At 41.2% G+C, this 13,385-nt stretch overlaps 1 protein-coding gene and 1 long non-coding RNA gene across 5 annotated transcripts in view; one reads left to right on the top strand and one right to left on the bottom strand.

The window, feature by feature from the left end:
• LOC112828530 (protocadherin-11 X-linked) overlaps nt 1–6,020 on the bottom strand; it is a 639,354-nt gene extending 633,334 nt beyond the window's left edge. For all 4 annotated transcript variants that reach the window (XM_073880940.1, XM_073880941.1, XM_073880942.1 and 1 more), the window contains exon 1: nt 5,730–6,020. The gene's annotated coding sequence lies outside the window, so the exon portion shown is untranslated. The remainder of the gene's footprint in view (nt 1–5,729) is intronic.
• LOC141370616 (uncharacterized) lies at nt 2,921–13,061 on the top strand. The gene is made up of 3 exons (XR_012374807.1): nt 2,921–3,026; nt 5,563–5,763; nt 12,269–13,061. It is a non-coding gene; the product is annotated as an uncharacterized lncRNA (long non-coding RNA).
• The last annotated feature ends 324 nt before the right edge of the window (nt 13,062–13,385 follow it).

The following is a 13,385-nucleotide window of genomic DNA, read 5'->3' as shown; positions in this document are numbered from 1 at the left end:
TGGTGGGGGTTGTCTAAGGGGAGCACCCTCTCAAAATATATAAATTTGAGCCACAAGACAAAAAGGAGGGAAATAAAAATATGAAAGAAACATTTACTGAAAACATAAAAGAACGGGAAGAGAACATACCAGAAAGGATGGGAGGCAGAGAAACAATTTCAGGAGAGTGTAGTGAGAAATTCAGAAAATTTGGATTCCCCAATGTACAATATTTGAATCCCTAGTTGTAAACAAAGGAAAACAGCTTATTTTCAGGCATAACAAAAAATATAACAAATCTAAGGAATTCCATCATAAATATTGTTTGAAATAAAATAGCAAAAGATACACACAGATAACAAGAAATCTTGGTGAGGAAAATTTCATAAATCTCTGAGTTTGAAGATGTTCCTTGTTTTTTTTTTTTTAAACTTCTTTGGGGTCACTGAAGGGGAAGAGAGTGCAAGGTAGCTAGTGGGAAGGAGGAGGTAAAATGGGGATGAATGGAGAAATAACTTAGGTAGATAACGTAGAGAAGAAGCAGGGAGGGAAGACAGAGATGTAGAGGAAAAAGAATAGAAATAGAGGTGTTTGTTGGGCCTAAAGGGAGGAAAAAGCCAAGATTAAGGGACTCATTTTGGGTAGAGAGAAAGCTGAAATGGGAAGGGTGGGAGAGATGATGCAGAGAAGTATATGAAAAATGGAGTGCAATGAAGATAAGTGTGGTTGCAAGTGGTTTAAGAAGTTTACTCTCATGGTGGAAGATGGAGAACTTGGATGCCTGGGAGAGAAAGATGAGGTGAATATCAAGATATAGTGGATAGATGATTATTTCTTTTTAAAGATTTATTTATTTATTTGAGAGAGAGAGAATGAGAGAGATAGAGAGCACGAGAGGGAAGAGGGTCAGAGGGAGAAGCTGACTCCCTGCCGAGCAGGGAGCCCGATGTGGGACTCGATCCCGAGACTCCAGGATCATGACCTGAGCAGAAGGCAGTTGCTTAACCAACTGAGCCACCCAGGCGCCCCTAGTGGATAGATGATTATGACTAAAGATAAATTTTCTTCCCCAAGTTAGCATTCCTTTCTTTCTTAGTTATACTGATTTACTTTAGGCCCTCTTCATTAATTCCTCCTCTTTTCTGGATGTTGCAGTATATTTTTAACTTATTTGCTTCCACTTTCTTTTCCAAATGCATTAATTTATTCAAATATTCATATAAAGACAAACAACAAAAATGTTTCTATTGTGTGCCACCTACTACCCAATTTCCTCATCCCGCCTGTTGTTTTTAACATATTTGCTTGAAAAAATCTTTTAAGATGGCCTATGTCTACAAAATACACACATACCTCTTAACTTCACAGTGGGACATCAGGCCCTCTCACCTTTCCTTCCTTAGTCTTTGTGAGGCTCTTTCAGGTCTACTTCCTGGCTAGCCGCTGCCTAGGAATGCTTTATTTTTCAAAGCCAGAGAAACACCTTCTTTATGAATCTTTTCTCAATCTCTTAACAAAAATTGATTTCTCCCTCCATTATGCTCAATTAGAACATTTTATCACATTGTATTTAAATTTATAAGAGTGTCCTGGCTCACAGAGGCATCAAGCCACCTTTTCATATTCTCTTTTGTATTCCTGGAGCCTAGCACATTGTCTGGCACAGTAGATGACTAATTAATGTTTATGGATACTTTGGTAAATAAATACACAGATGACACCTCCTTTAAAATATGTGAGGCAAGATTCCTGGAGAAAATTAGATTTCAAACTTTCAACCCCTGAATAATTTCCCTTTCTACTAATAGAAAATGTGGCAGCCATACATATTTTGTCAAACTAGGTTAAAGCCAGTGGTTAATGTAAATTCTCCTTATAGGTGTGGCTCCCCTCCTGCCCCAAGAATCTTACAAATCCTGGATAAGGCTGTTGTGGACTGATTGCACAGAGAGAATTTTCTGCTAAGTTCCTACCAGATTTCTTCCTGTCACCAGCATTCTGGAAGCTATCAGGAATTTCTATCTTGCAAAAAACAAAGTTTTGGATACCAAGAGAATAAATAGTGTGAAACTTGGAATCCATTCTGCCAGGGATTCCAGCTGCCCAAACAAACACTACTTGGGTGTCCATCAGAATTGCATTCGGGTGATTTAAAAAAAAAAAAAGACTCCTTTCAACCCTCAGCGAATAATTGAACTTTAGAAACTGACTGTGTTTTTATGCTTGGTCTGTGTTTCCTTCCCATTTCCGTATTTCAAACGCAGAGCAAGTTTAAGTTTGCTGAATTTTCTGATATACCACATAAGGGAAGCTGTCTATCAAAGGTTAGAAGAAAACAAAATCCTAGATTTACAAAACATAACAATTCTTTTCTACTGCTTCTTTTCCCCCAAATTTCCCACCTGCCTCCAAACCAACATACAGTAAGTAAGCAGTTTGTTGTGATCCTCTCTGAACATAATTTCCTTGGGAAGGTAACAGGTTCTGAGGCCCAGTTGACTACATCCTGTCTAGGTCCCCTCCCTTTTGCCCTGTGCAACCTTCTCCAAATGCGCGCTGAGGTCCTTCTCCCAAAACTAAAGAAAGGATTGTCAGCAACCAGGGGTAAAGGATTAGCCTCAAATTCAGGAAAACAGGTGGGTTGCTCTTTAAAACGAGAAAAGCAAACTCAGATAGGAAGCCTAAACGGGTTCTGTCTTGAAAAAATCCTATTCCTGAATCTTCCGATTTGGCGCGCTGGTCTCCAGGGACTGTGCATCCTCATTACAAGGAGCACGGTGGCCTCTCCTCTGCAGCAGCAGCAGCAGCAATAGAACCTTTCTTTTCACAACTCCCAGTCTCAAGTCCCTCTTTCAGTGAAGGGGACTCCTCACACAGCGCCACCGCCTTTGATTTACCCCCTCCCCCGCCGCACCATTTCTTTGCCAAGAAGGCCCTCTTCGCCTTCTAGGGAGAAAAGATGGCCACGGGATTTTAGAGACGCCGGTCTTCACATCCCCCCTCCTTATCACCCGGGAAGGAGAGAAAACAGCGGACATTTAACACTGGTAACTATTATTATTTTATCCGAAGAACGTGCCCTCTAAAATGCCGCTAAATAAGTAAATTCACAGTTAATAGTTAAGGTGTAAACTGAAAGGGGGAACAGAACGGGGGGGTAGGGGAAGTAAAAGAATGAGGGGAGATCCTCAATCTGTGTTTGACCCCGAGGTTCAAAGCCCCTGACCCCCAGCCGGCACTGGTCTCCACCGCCTCGCAGGTCTCGGTGCGCCTCTTGGGAGCTGGAAGGAGGGGCGGAGACCTAGAGCGCAGGAAGGAGGCCCAAAGGAAGCGAGGGCGGCTGCGCACCGGGAGCGCGCGGGGCAGGGTTGATCGCGCTTCCGACCGGGACTACCAGCTCGGCTTTCTCTAGGCCTTGCCTCTCACGGGCTGACATCATTGCCAGAAGTAGGGGCTGCCCAGGCGAAGGAGACTGGAGAAAAAGGTTCTTGGGCCTCGCTGGTGGAGGCGCTCCTTTACCTCATGGCAGAAGCAGCACGGTGGCAGTGTGGCTGGACTCAGCCCTTGCGAGCTGCGCGAGGGTATTCTTAATTTAGCAGAGGGAGAAAGGTATCTTTAGACCTGAGCGCGTCTGTCTCTTGGTTCATTCATCAAAACCGCCCGCATATCGTCCGCACTTCCTCGGATGAACCAGACAAAGGCAAGAAAGGGGGGAACATCTACAAATACTGTTACTTCTACTTGCTCTCAAATGCCCATCCCACCCCCAAAATACGCAGGCTAAAGGATAGCCCAGAGGCTTAGATTTCCGGCCGTGATTGTGCGAGTTTGTTTCAAATAAGAGTGGCATTCTATTCAGTCTTTACCAAGTTCAGAAGGTGCCCGCGAGTAACCTTTTCTTTTTTCTTTTTTTTCAAGTCACACCTGTTTTAACCTTTTATGGAAGGAGGAAGAGTCGCTTTAGTACTAAAGCACCACTACCTTCTCAGATGTTGCGCTGTTGTGTTCAGGATTCTCTGCACTATCCTCAGGTTGTTTCCTTGTTGCAGCACTTAAGAGTACGCAAGCGCTCCTCCAAAACCATCGCCCCCCAACATATTTTCTACCCGTTTCCCGGCCTATCCCGATTTTTAAACACTTCCTTCCGCATACTTTCCTTAATACAAAAACAGCTCCTGTGCTAGGATTAAATGCCATCATGAGATATTTGCACACAAGGACGTGCTTTCGTTTTGTTCTTGCTATTTAATCTTATTTATTCGTTTGTGCTAGCCACTCTCTTCTTAGGTCTTTGTTTTGTGGGTGTGTGCCGCAGTGGCGCAAGTTTCGATTCCCAGCCCCCAGCCAACATTTTGGAAGGGCACCCCACTCGGAGAAGCGAGGGCCCTTCTACAGATGCGTGTGCATGCTCATTCCATAAAAGCACCCGAGCGACCCCACCCCAAACCGCATGGCGGCCAAAGTGGCAAAACCTGGAATAATTCATATGGAAATGAAGAGGCCCTCTTCAGTTGAATTCTAAGTCTTTCCTTGGGGGAGGAAAGGAAGTGGTTCCCGTTGTACACTCTTGGAAAGGGAACTCCCCGCTTTTTTGCAAGGAAAAGAAGTCAATTTGTGGCTAAGCGCTCATTTGTAAGTCCTGTCTCCAACCGAGGGCAGCCTGCCTCTCTGCTTTTCTAAAGTCTCTAAAGAAAAGCACCCATTTGCGACTATGCGCTTTTAAATAGTCACCTTTTCTGATGACGTCCTTATTGAGGCATTCATTTTCGAGAAAAGGGGCCGTTTTATGGCTACACGCTTAAAAAATAATTCTTTTCTGGAGAGAACTGTTTTTAGGTTCTATCTTAATAAACGCTCTTCATTTATGGGCTAGGTGGGCGGTCTTGTTTTTGTTGCTGTTTTGTGACTTTTTTTTTTGGCCAAGGAATTAAAAGTCATTTCTTTAGTGAGAAAGGGACCCCTTTATGTTCGGCTACGCTCTTAGAACAAGTCTTTTTTTTTTATGAGGAAAGTATATTTTTCAGCTACGCGATTATAAGAAATTTCTTTTTTAAAGCTAGGCAGAATTTTCCACACCTACCACCTCCACATTCAGCAGATGCTGCTGGCTGAGCACAGCTCCGTAAGTAGGGCGGGAAGGAAAGGCGGGGAGGCCAGCACCAGGCAGAATCGCCCGGGGAACCTGCGCGCTCCTTGGCGCGCTGCGCTCTCCTTTACTCTGTGCCAAGGTTCGGGCCCCCAAAGGTTAGAGCCAGCGTGGCTGGGATCCAAACCCCTAGCCCCCAGAGATACAAGCGCACAGCTCCCTCCGCTCTGCCAGGCTAGCCAGAGTCCCGGGTATGATCTTTTTTTTCAGTACCTGCCCCAATCTTAGAGTTTCCCTCAGCCTGGCTGAAGCTGGCTGTATCTGTTAAAGTGAAAGACCTTTTTGCAGGGCCAATGTCGGGGAAATTCATGAGTGGACACTTTTCTGACAGAAGTGAGAGTTTTCTCAAAGTAACCAAGTCAAGCCAAGCGGTGGCAGTGCTAAAAGATATCCTATCTGCGCTCACCTGTGGGGTTTGCTCTTTCTCTTACCTCCAGGGAACGTATGGGGGAAGAGGAAAGGGAGGACACCAGAAGCGTCTCTAAATTCATTCTTGTCATAGTCAAGACCCCAGGAGTCGGAAGCGGGAAGCCTCCGCGTACTCAGTGCGGTACTCACGCCTCACTGGCCGCACTCTATTCTGGCACCCGGACCCGATACTTACCCAGTGAACGAAGCCTCTACAGTAGAATGAGATGGTAAGTAAAAAAAGAGAAAAGGCTTTCGCTAGCTCCACCGAGACTGCAACTGCTGTAGCGCGCTCAACCGCCACAGCTCACAGTCCCTGAAGCAGCTGGAGTCGTGGAGGCTGCCTCTGAGGCTGTTCAGAACGCCGGGGCTGCCTGGGCGGCCTTTGTCGCCGCTGCTAATGTCACTCGGCGCATTCAGTTCAGCTTGCTTTCTGCTTTGCCACGCGGGCCGCTGCGTGTAGCTCTGGTTCGAGCGGGCTCGCAGATCCTCCTGCCCTGACGATTCACCTACTGCATGGAGCCTGTGCCGAGCCAGCCCTTTTCAAGGGCGAGGGGGAGGGACTAGACAGAGGGGAAGAAGGGGAAAGGAGGGGGGTTGAGTAAGTGGAGGGAGGGGGTGAGGGGAGAAGTAAACCCGGGTCCGGGCCGCCTGCTGGGAGGGGATGGCGCAGCACCTACCTACAGCTGGGTAACCCCCTCTGGTCCCCACTCTCTGCATCCCACATCTCCCACCGCTCCGGGAGCGGCCCCTCCCGGCAAAGAGGAAATCAGGGGAGAAGGGCGGGGGCGAGACGGCGGTGAGCTTAGGAAGTACTGTTTGCCGCCCCCGGGAGGCGGCAGAGTGTGTGCTGGTTGCTCACTCCGGTGAGGACCCGCTGCTGGGGAAAACGCGCCGCTTTCGGGCTGCGGGTTTTGCAGAGTAAGAACTAGGGCATGCGTTGCTCCTCTTGGCCCTCCACTCGCCGCTGTCCTGACTTCCTTTTAGGTTTAACTCATTCACATTATCTTACAGAAATTTTATTTCATTTTTGTTATGTGTGCTTTTCTCCTGACCCCCCCTGAGGGCCCTGACTCCAGCTAGAGAACAAGCATTCAGAAGCACCATTTTCTCATACAAAGGATACTTAAGACAAACTGGTGGAAGTAGGGGCAAGAGCCGCGTGAAACCGTAGTTGGAGCCAAGAGACTGTGTCTGCATATATCGTACTTAACTGTGAGCCAGGTCTGGTACCTCGCTTGCCTTTCAGATTGATGTCCGGGGGCTGGCAGAAAGGGAGATAAGAGGGAGATGAAGCATTGCATTCGGCTACCCCAGACAACAAGTACATAGGAGAGTAAGCAGGTCCGTGGCTTCGGGCTGCTTTAGTGAGGTGCAGCGCTTTGCTGCCTGGAACCCGGCAGCATTGCGGGTGTGGAGAGCACCATTTCTAAGGTAGGAAAAGATTCAAGGGAGGGAGGAAGCCAGCCCTGAGCCCGCAAAACTGGTGCTTGCCAGAGCACTCCAGCTGCCTGGTTAGTGATGCCAGGTCGGGCAAAGGCGTGCCAGGTTTCTCAAGAACACTAAAGCAAGGAGGGGCAGTGTGGCTGGTTTATGGCTCTGCTCGGTCGTGGGTATCTAGACAGGGTATCTAAACAGGGCTAATTTCCCCGTCCCAGTCATCGGATTAAAAGAAGAGCAACAACCAAAACCTTCCCAGCCGGTCTACTATGATTTTTTACTCCAAAGAGTGAGTCCTTAAATTTACCCAGAGGCCAGAGAATGAACCAGTAAATTCCTCTTCAGAAAGGTGTTGGGTTTTAGGGGAAAAATCCATTTTCCATGTTTAACCAAGAGAAAGATTTATCTTTCTAGTGCCTTGCTTTGTCTTGAGGAGGAGACTCTTTCCTGAAATAAAAAGAGTAAAAGTAGATAGTGTTTTTGGGTGCCAAGAGCACATTATTCATTTTTATTTTTTGTCTATTGAATGAAAGAGGGAATGCATCTGCGTAGGGTAGAACATCAAGAAGGGGAGAAATGCTAATTATCATGAGTTGATTTTCTCTAATAGCTTCTCCATGGAAAATTTTTGGTGGTTGTTTCGTTTAGCGCTTTTTTTAATCATTGAAGGGCAAGTCTTTATGACTTCTTTCCCTAGTATGTCCATTTCCATCTTCATAACTGCCTTCTTTCCAATTTCTGATATTTTTTGAAGGTTAAAACCTTCATTCAAATAATCCTCACATCACGTTCCTTTTCCTTTTGCTATTTATTTATTTATTTATTTATTTATTTATTTATTTATTTTACATGTAAATCTACTATTGAGAGTGTCATTAGCACCGCAGTTCAGTGTGATCTTCATGAAAGAAAACACACTGAAGTATTTACTATTACATTTTACTCCTCTGCCTTCATTATTTATAGTATCCAGCACATGCATTGTCCTTTTCTTGGAAATTAGGAAAATGTTTTGGAGATGAAATCAGAAGCTCTCAAGTGGTTACAGTTCTGACTCTTGGGGTTTGCACTTCTGGATAATATTCTGCCATAGAGGATGGCAGGAACTCAATGAAAATAAAATCACTGACTGATCCAGGACAGTCTGAAGACAGTGCCATGGAGGCACTCTTGGAGCACTAATAATCATTTATAACATCAACTTTATTTTTTTTCAACTTCCCTCATTTTTTAATTTTTATTATGATACCTTATTTAAAAAATAAGTTAATAACAATTGTGAACATGGAATACTGAGACCATAGTTTTAAAATATAACATCCACTTTAGATACCAATTAACTGATTTCTTAAAATTTCCATCTAAATTCAATGCAGGAGAGATAATCAGTGATTGTTATGAAGCATTTAGTTATCATCCTGACAGACTCAAAGAGGTTAGTATTATCCACATTTTACAGTTCCCGAAACTGAAATTCATAGAGGACAGATAATTTGCACAAGACCATGGAGCTGAAGAGTAACAGACTCTGGATTTCCATTCAGAGTATATAACTTCTAAATTCAGCTACATAGTTGCTTTATAGTTAATCTGGATTATTCTATAATGTATAGAACAGCATTTAGTTTTAAGTGTGCAGTCCAATAGAAAATTATCTCTGTAGAGTAGAAATATTACTTACAGACCAAGGAGACTAACAGTTAAACTAAGTAAATGAGAAAATAATCTGAGAAATGCAGTTTGTTTATTAAAATGACAGAAATCCACGTCTAAAAATAATGAAAATGTTTCCCATTTTCTCTTCTCCTGTGTTCTGTCTGATGGTGGCATCAATGAGCAATGGCATAACCAAAAGCCGGGGCATGTGGCAAAAGCTCTCCTCCTGGTACTTTAACTCTAAAATGACTGATGGGGACTCAACTCTTTTTACATACAAAGAAGGAATTCTTGATTGAATGCCTTTTATGTACCATCAATATTATATACATTGTCCTATTAATTCTCAAAACCATTCTGTGAAATAGCTATTATTAGCTTCATTTTCTTTTTTTTAACAAATGAGGAAACAGGGATTCACAGAGACTAGATAAAATGCCCAAGGTTCTATAGGTATAAACTATAGAAAGTTGGGAAATTCAAACCCATGTCATATCCAGTCCACTATGCTGACCCTCAGCATATGGTCCTCCAGTTGTGTGGCTACACATTTTCAGAATTTGCTTTACATTAAAAACTATATAATTAACAAAAACCCTCAAAAGTTAAAAGGATACTGTAGGAATTTGGTTTTTGGAGGAAATACCATGAAGGAGTGGTGACATTTATTGTATTTTGTTTGTTCAGTGTTCCAACTCGGAACTTGATCTGGGGTTCTGCTAAAATCAGAAAAGGGAAATTATGGTAATGTGTACCCTAGAAACATGGAAATCTGTCTAGTTTGTGAAGGTTAAACTATGAAGCCATTATATAATTATAGACTGGATCAGAGAAGAGATTTAAAATACTTCAATGAGTAAGGATGTTTCTCAGGCTGGTAAGAATTGATTAAAACTGAGAAATACTGTGTTAATGTGAAAAAGACCCAGCCGGTCTACTCTGATGTGTACTCCAAAGAGTGAGTCCTTAAATCAGCCATGGAAACCTAGTTAAAAAATAGTCAGAGATATGAGCTTTGGTAGCTCCTATTCATGTTCATTTTCATCTCACTAGCAAAACCACCATTGATATGAGATTGATGAAGCAAATCAAATATTCTGAGATTTCAGTTGCCCTTGCATTGAATTACCCCTTATCAAGCAATGTGATTGTAATTTGACTTCCCATGTACTCTGTTTGCACAGAGAATGCACAGGCCATCCAGATAAATGAGAATTATTTATTTAAATGGCATAAAATCCCATTCATCTTTGTGTTGGCCACAACTTGCATTGAACATTGTGTATAAATATTATAATCTATGAATAATCATTGTTATTGAGAAAGTAGGTGGGCATGTGGCCACAAAACTGTAATACGGGATGAATTACATTCTGTATATTTTTTCATATTTAATGTTAACCATCTGCAACAATTGCAATTAGTAGGAGGTAGTGATGCCCAGTGGTTCAGAAAAGAACTGTGATTTTAGACCAAATTTGAAGTTCTGGCTCTGGCATTTTTTAGTTCTGTGGCTGGGGGCAAATTAATCTCTGGGCCTGTATTGTATAAGATAGACACTAGCCACATGAGACTTTTGCACACTTGCAATGTGACTAATCCAAATTGGGATGCACTGTAAGTATAAAATATATACCCTATTTTGAAGATTTAGTGCATGCACATACATACATATGTAAAATATATCATTAATATTTTATATAATTCTATGATTAAATGATATTAGTTTGACTAATTGGTTAAACATATTAAAAATAATTTCACCATTTTGTTTTCAGTATTTTAAATGTAGCTGCTAGAAAGTTTTAAATTACATATGTGGCTTGAATTATACATGTTTTTCTTTTTGTAAGATTTATTTGTTTTTTTGAGAGAGAGAGAGTGCATGGGGGAAAGGGGAAGAGGGAGAAAGAGCGAGAAACTTAAGCAGATTCCATGCTGAGTGCAGAGCCCAACACAAGGCTCAATCTCAACTCTGAGATCATGATTTGAGCAGAAATCAAGAGTCGGAGGCTTAACTGACTGTGCCACCCAGGTGCCTATATACATATTTTTCAAAGAGCTATCCTAAAACCTTCAATTTCTTTACCCCCCAAAATGCAGATAATAACCTTATTTACCTCAAGTTATTATAGTGATATTTAAATAAAATAATGCACCTAAAGTTCTTAGCACAGTATCTGACATTAAGCTAAAAAGTTGTCACTCTCTAAGAGTTATGAAATAAAGATGTTAAGTAAATTTTTAAAAAAAGAAACTTAGGGGCACCTGGGTGGTGCAGTCGGTTAAGCCTCTGACTCTTGGTTTTGGTTCAGGTCATGATCTCAGGGTTGTGATATCAGGGTTGTGATCTCAGGGTGTTGAGATCAAGCCCCACATTGGGCTCCCTGCTCAGCATGGAGTCTGCTTGAGACTCTCTCTCCCTCTCCCTCTACTCCTCCCCCTTTCCCTTTCTAAGAGAAAGAAGGAAAAAGGAAGGAAGAAAGAAAGAAAGAAAGAAAGAAAGAAAGAAAGAAAGAAAGAAAGGAAAGAAAAAGAAATAAAAAAACTTAAACTCTAATGATGGGTTAGGGACTACCTAAGGAGAAAACCTTAGTTAAGAATTCATTTTTATTTGTTTATTTTTTAAGTTATTATTTAAATTCCAGTTTGTTAACATTTAGTGTAATATTAGTTTCAGGTGTACAATATAGTGATTCCACACTTCCATACAAGACCTAGTGTGTTCATCCAGCAAGTATTTTTATTTATTTTTATCCCAAGTGAAATCATTCTACTTTTCTGTCTAAAAACAACAAACATACACGTGTGCTGCTAGGGGAAGGAACAGTATTGTGACATATAAAAATGATAATGTGTATAATAGTGTTTTGAAGAATTAGAAATACTTTCTCAATTCCAAGCATTTTTACTCTCATAATTTATACAGACACTTTTATATTTAATTGGTGGATATTTCTAGTCTTGAGGCATTCAAGTCATAAATGAAAATGAAGCTGCAACTGGTGCAGGTACACAGAGGGCAAATGAATTTCTGCAGAAGCTAAAGATACAGAAATGGGAGAAAACCTGGTAGTTATAGAACTCTAATATCTTCAGCAGTTTAACTGTAGAAATACCATACCTAACTGGTGACAAAAAGCATTGCTCAACTAGAGACACTAGAGGGTGCTGTTAGTGAGAGCTTAGAAGGATGAATAAAGTCTTCCAATACTTTCCCCTCTTCATCACTAAAGGTGATAAGAATTTGTAAAGGGCATACCTGTGAAATGAAACTAACATTTCTCCATTCCTTCCTGGACATGCTTTGGAAGTTTTGTTGTTTTTTTGTTTGTTTGTTTGTTTGTTTATTCCTGGGACTAGCTTTACAACATTACCCAAATAGTAAAATATTAGAAGTTTGTTATATTGCTTGGGGAAATAATTGGGAAAAGTTTGAAATTATTCCCTACTCTGAGAAAAACTATCAAAGCCCAAAGAGGGGTGATGAGAAACAAAAATACCCAAGTAAGTGTTTTCAATGAAAGAAAGTTTTCAACAGGAATTCCTGACTTCTCCAACAACTTCTGTAATAAAATACAGGTGGGACAATTGCTTGGTAATCATGCCATATATATATATTTTTTTCTCTCTCTTTAGGCTTGAATAGCCATACACACTTGCTGTGGACAGAAACTGCTGCTGAATTTCTCTCAGAGGAGCCTGGGAATTATGGCCTCATGTGTATAGCTGAACTTTGCTGAAGCACTGAGCCTCTGATTAATGCAATTAAACAAGTAAAGGTATGGAGTGTTGCCCTCAAGGTTGCTGTTCCTAGTAAAGAATCTATTTCTCCTACTATACTCTCATTTTTCTACAGATGAGTAGTTGCAAACTGTACTGGATGTGGCTTTTCATCTGTGTGTTATTTGCCTATATTGTGATGGAAGCACACAAGCTGGGAAGAATGTGTCTTTTAAAGCACAGAATGATCATAATGCTGTTAATCGTCTTTGTCCTCTTTTCCTTAGGACGGGCTTTAACTTGAGTTATTCAGATGTTGCTTGGTGAGATGAAAGAGTCAATGAGGTTTTGGTTGCTGAGGAAAGCAGAATTTTTTTTTGTTGTTTCTTTTAACATGGAGATTGAGTTTATTTTTTTCCCATTCTACCAAAACTCCTATGTGGTCATCTCCTCAGGAAATAGGTGTCAGCTACTGCTCTAAATTTAGAAAATACACACACATAAGAAACTAATCATGTAATTTTTCCAAAGCACTATACTGGCATTGACAAAAATATACATTTTTAAAAAATTTCTGAATAAAATAAAAAAATAAAAATTCTGGGCTAGTATCATACCACTCTGAGCCTTTATTTTTAAACCTCTTTATTTCTACTATAAGGTATGACTATGAACTTTGTATAGTTTGTGAAATCAGTTATATTTTCTGATGTATGATAACAAATATACTTTGTATTTGATTGAAACATGTAGAAAATTGCTTTACCCCCTTTTTTTTTTTAACAACTGTGGTTGTGGTTTAATCAATGTAGTGCTTAGTAGATTGCTATTTTGAGCCAGTTTTTTTGACTAGGGTGTTGCAGATATCTCATTTTAAATGATTAGACATTTGTTTAGATAATCAATGTAGAGTTTCTGTTTTCTTTTAAGATTGGAGAGTTTTTATTTTATCATTACTGAAACTTAGCTGAATGTCAGTTTCTGTGTTTGGATAGAATATAAAAACCAAGAATTCTTCTCATTTGCCAAAGCA

The sequence above is a fragment of the Callorhinus ursinus genome, unplaced genomic scaffold, assembly GCF_003265705.2.
Source record: "Callorhinus ursinus isolate GAN/ISIS: 27379988/994484 unplaced genomic scaffold, GSC_fseal_2.0 scaffold40, whole genome shotgun sequence".
Taxonomy (NCBI): Eukaryota; Metazoa; Chordata; class Mammalia; order Carnivora; family Otariidae; genus Callorhinus; species Callorhinus ursinus.
Note: the sequence above shows the minus strand (reverse complement) of the source record. Positions and strands in the feature narration are given on the sequence as shown.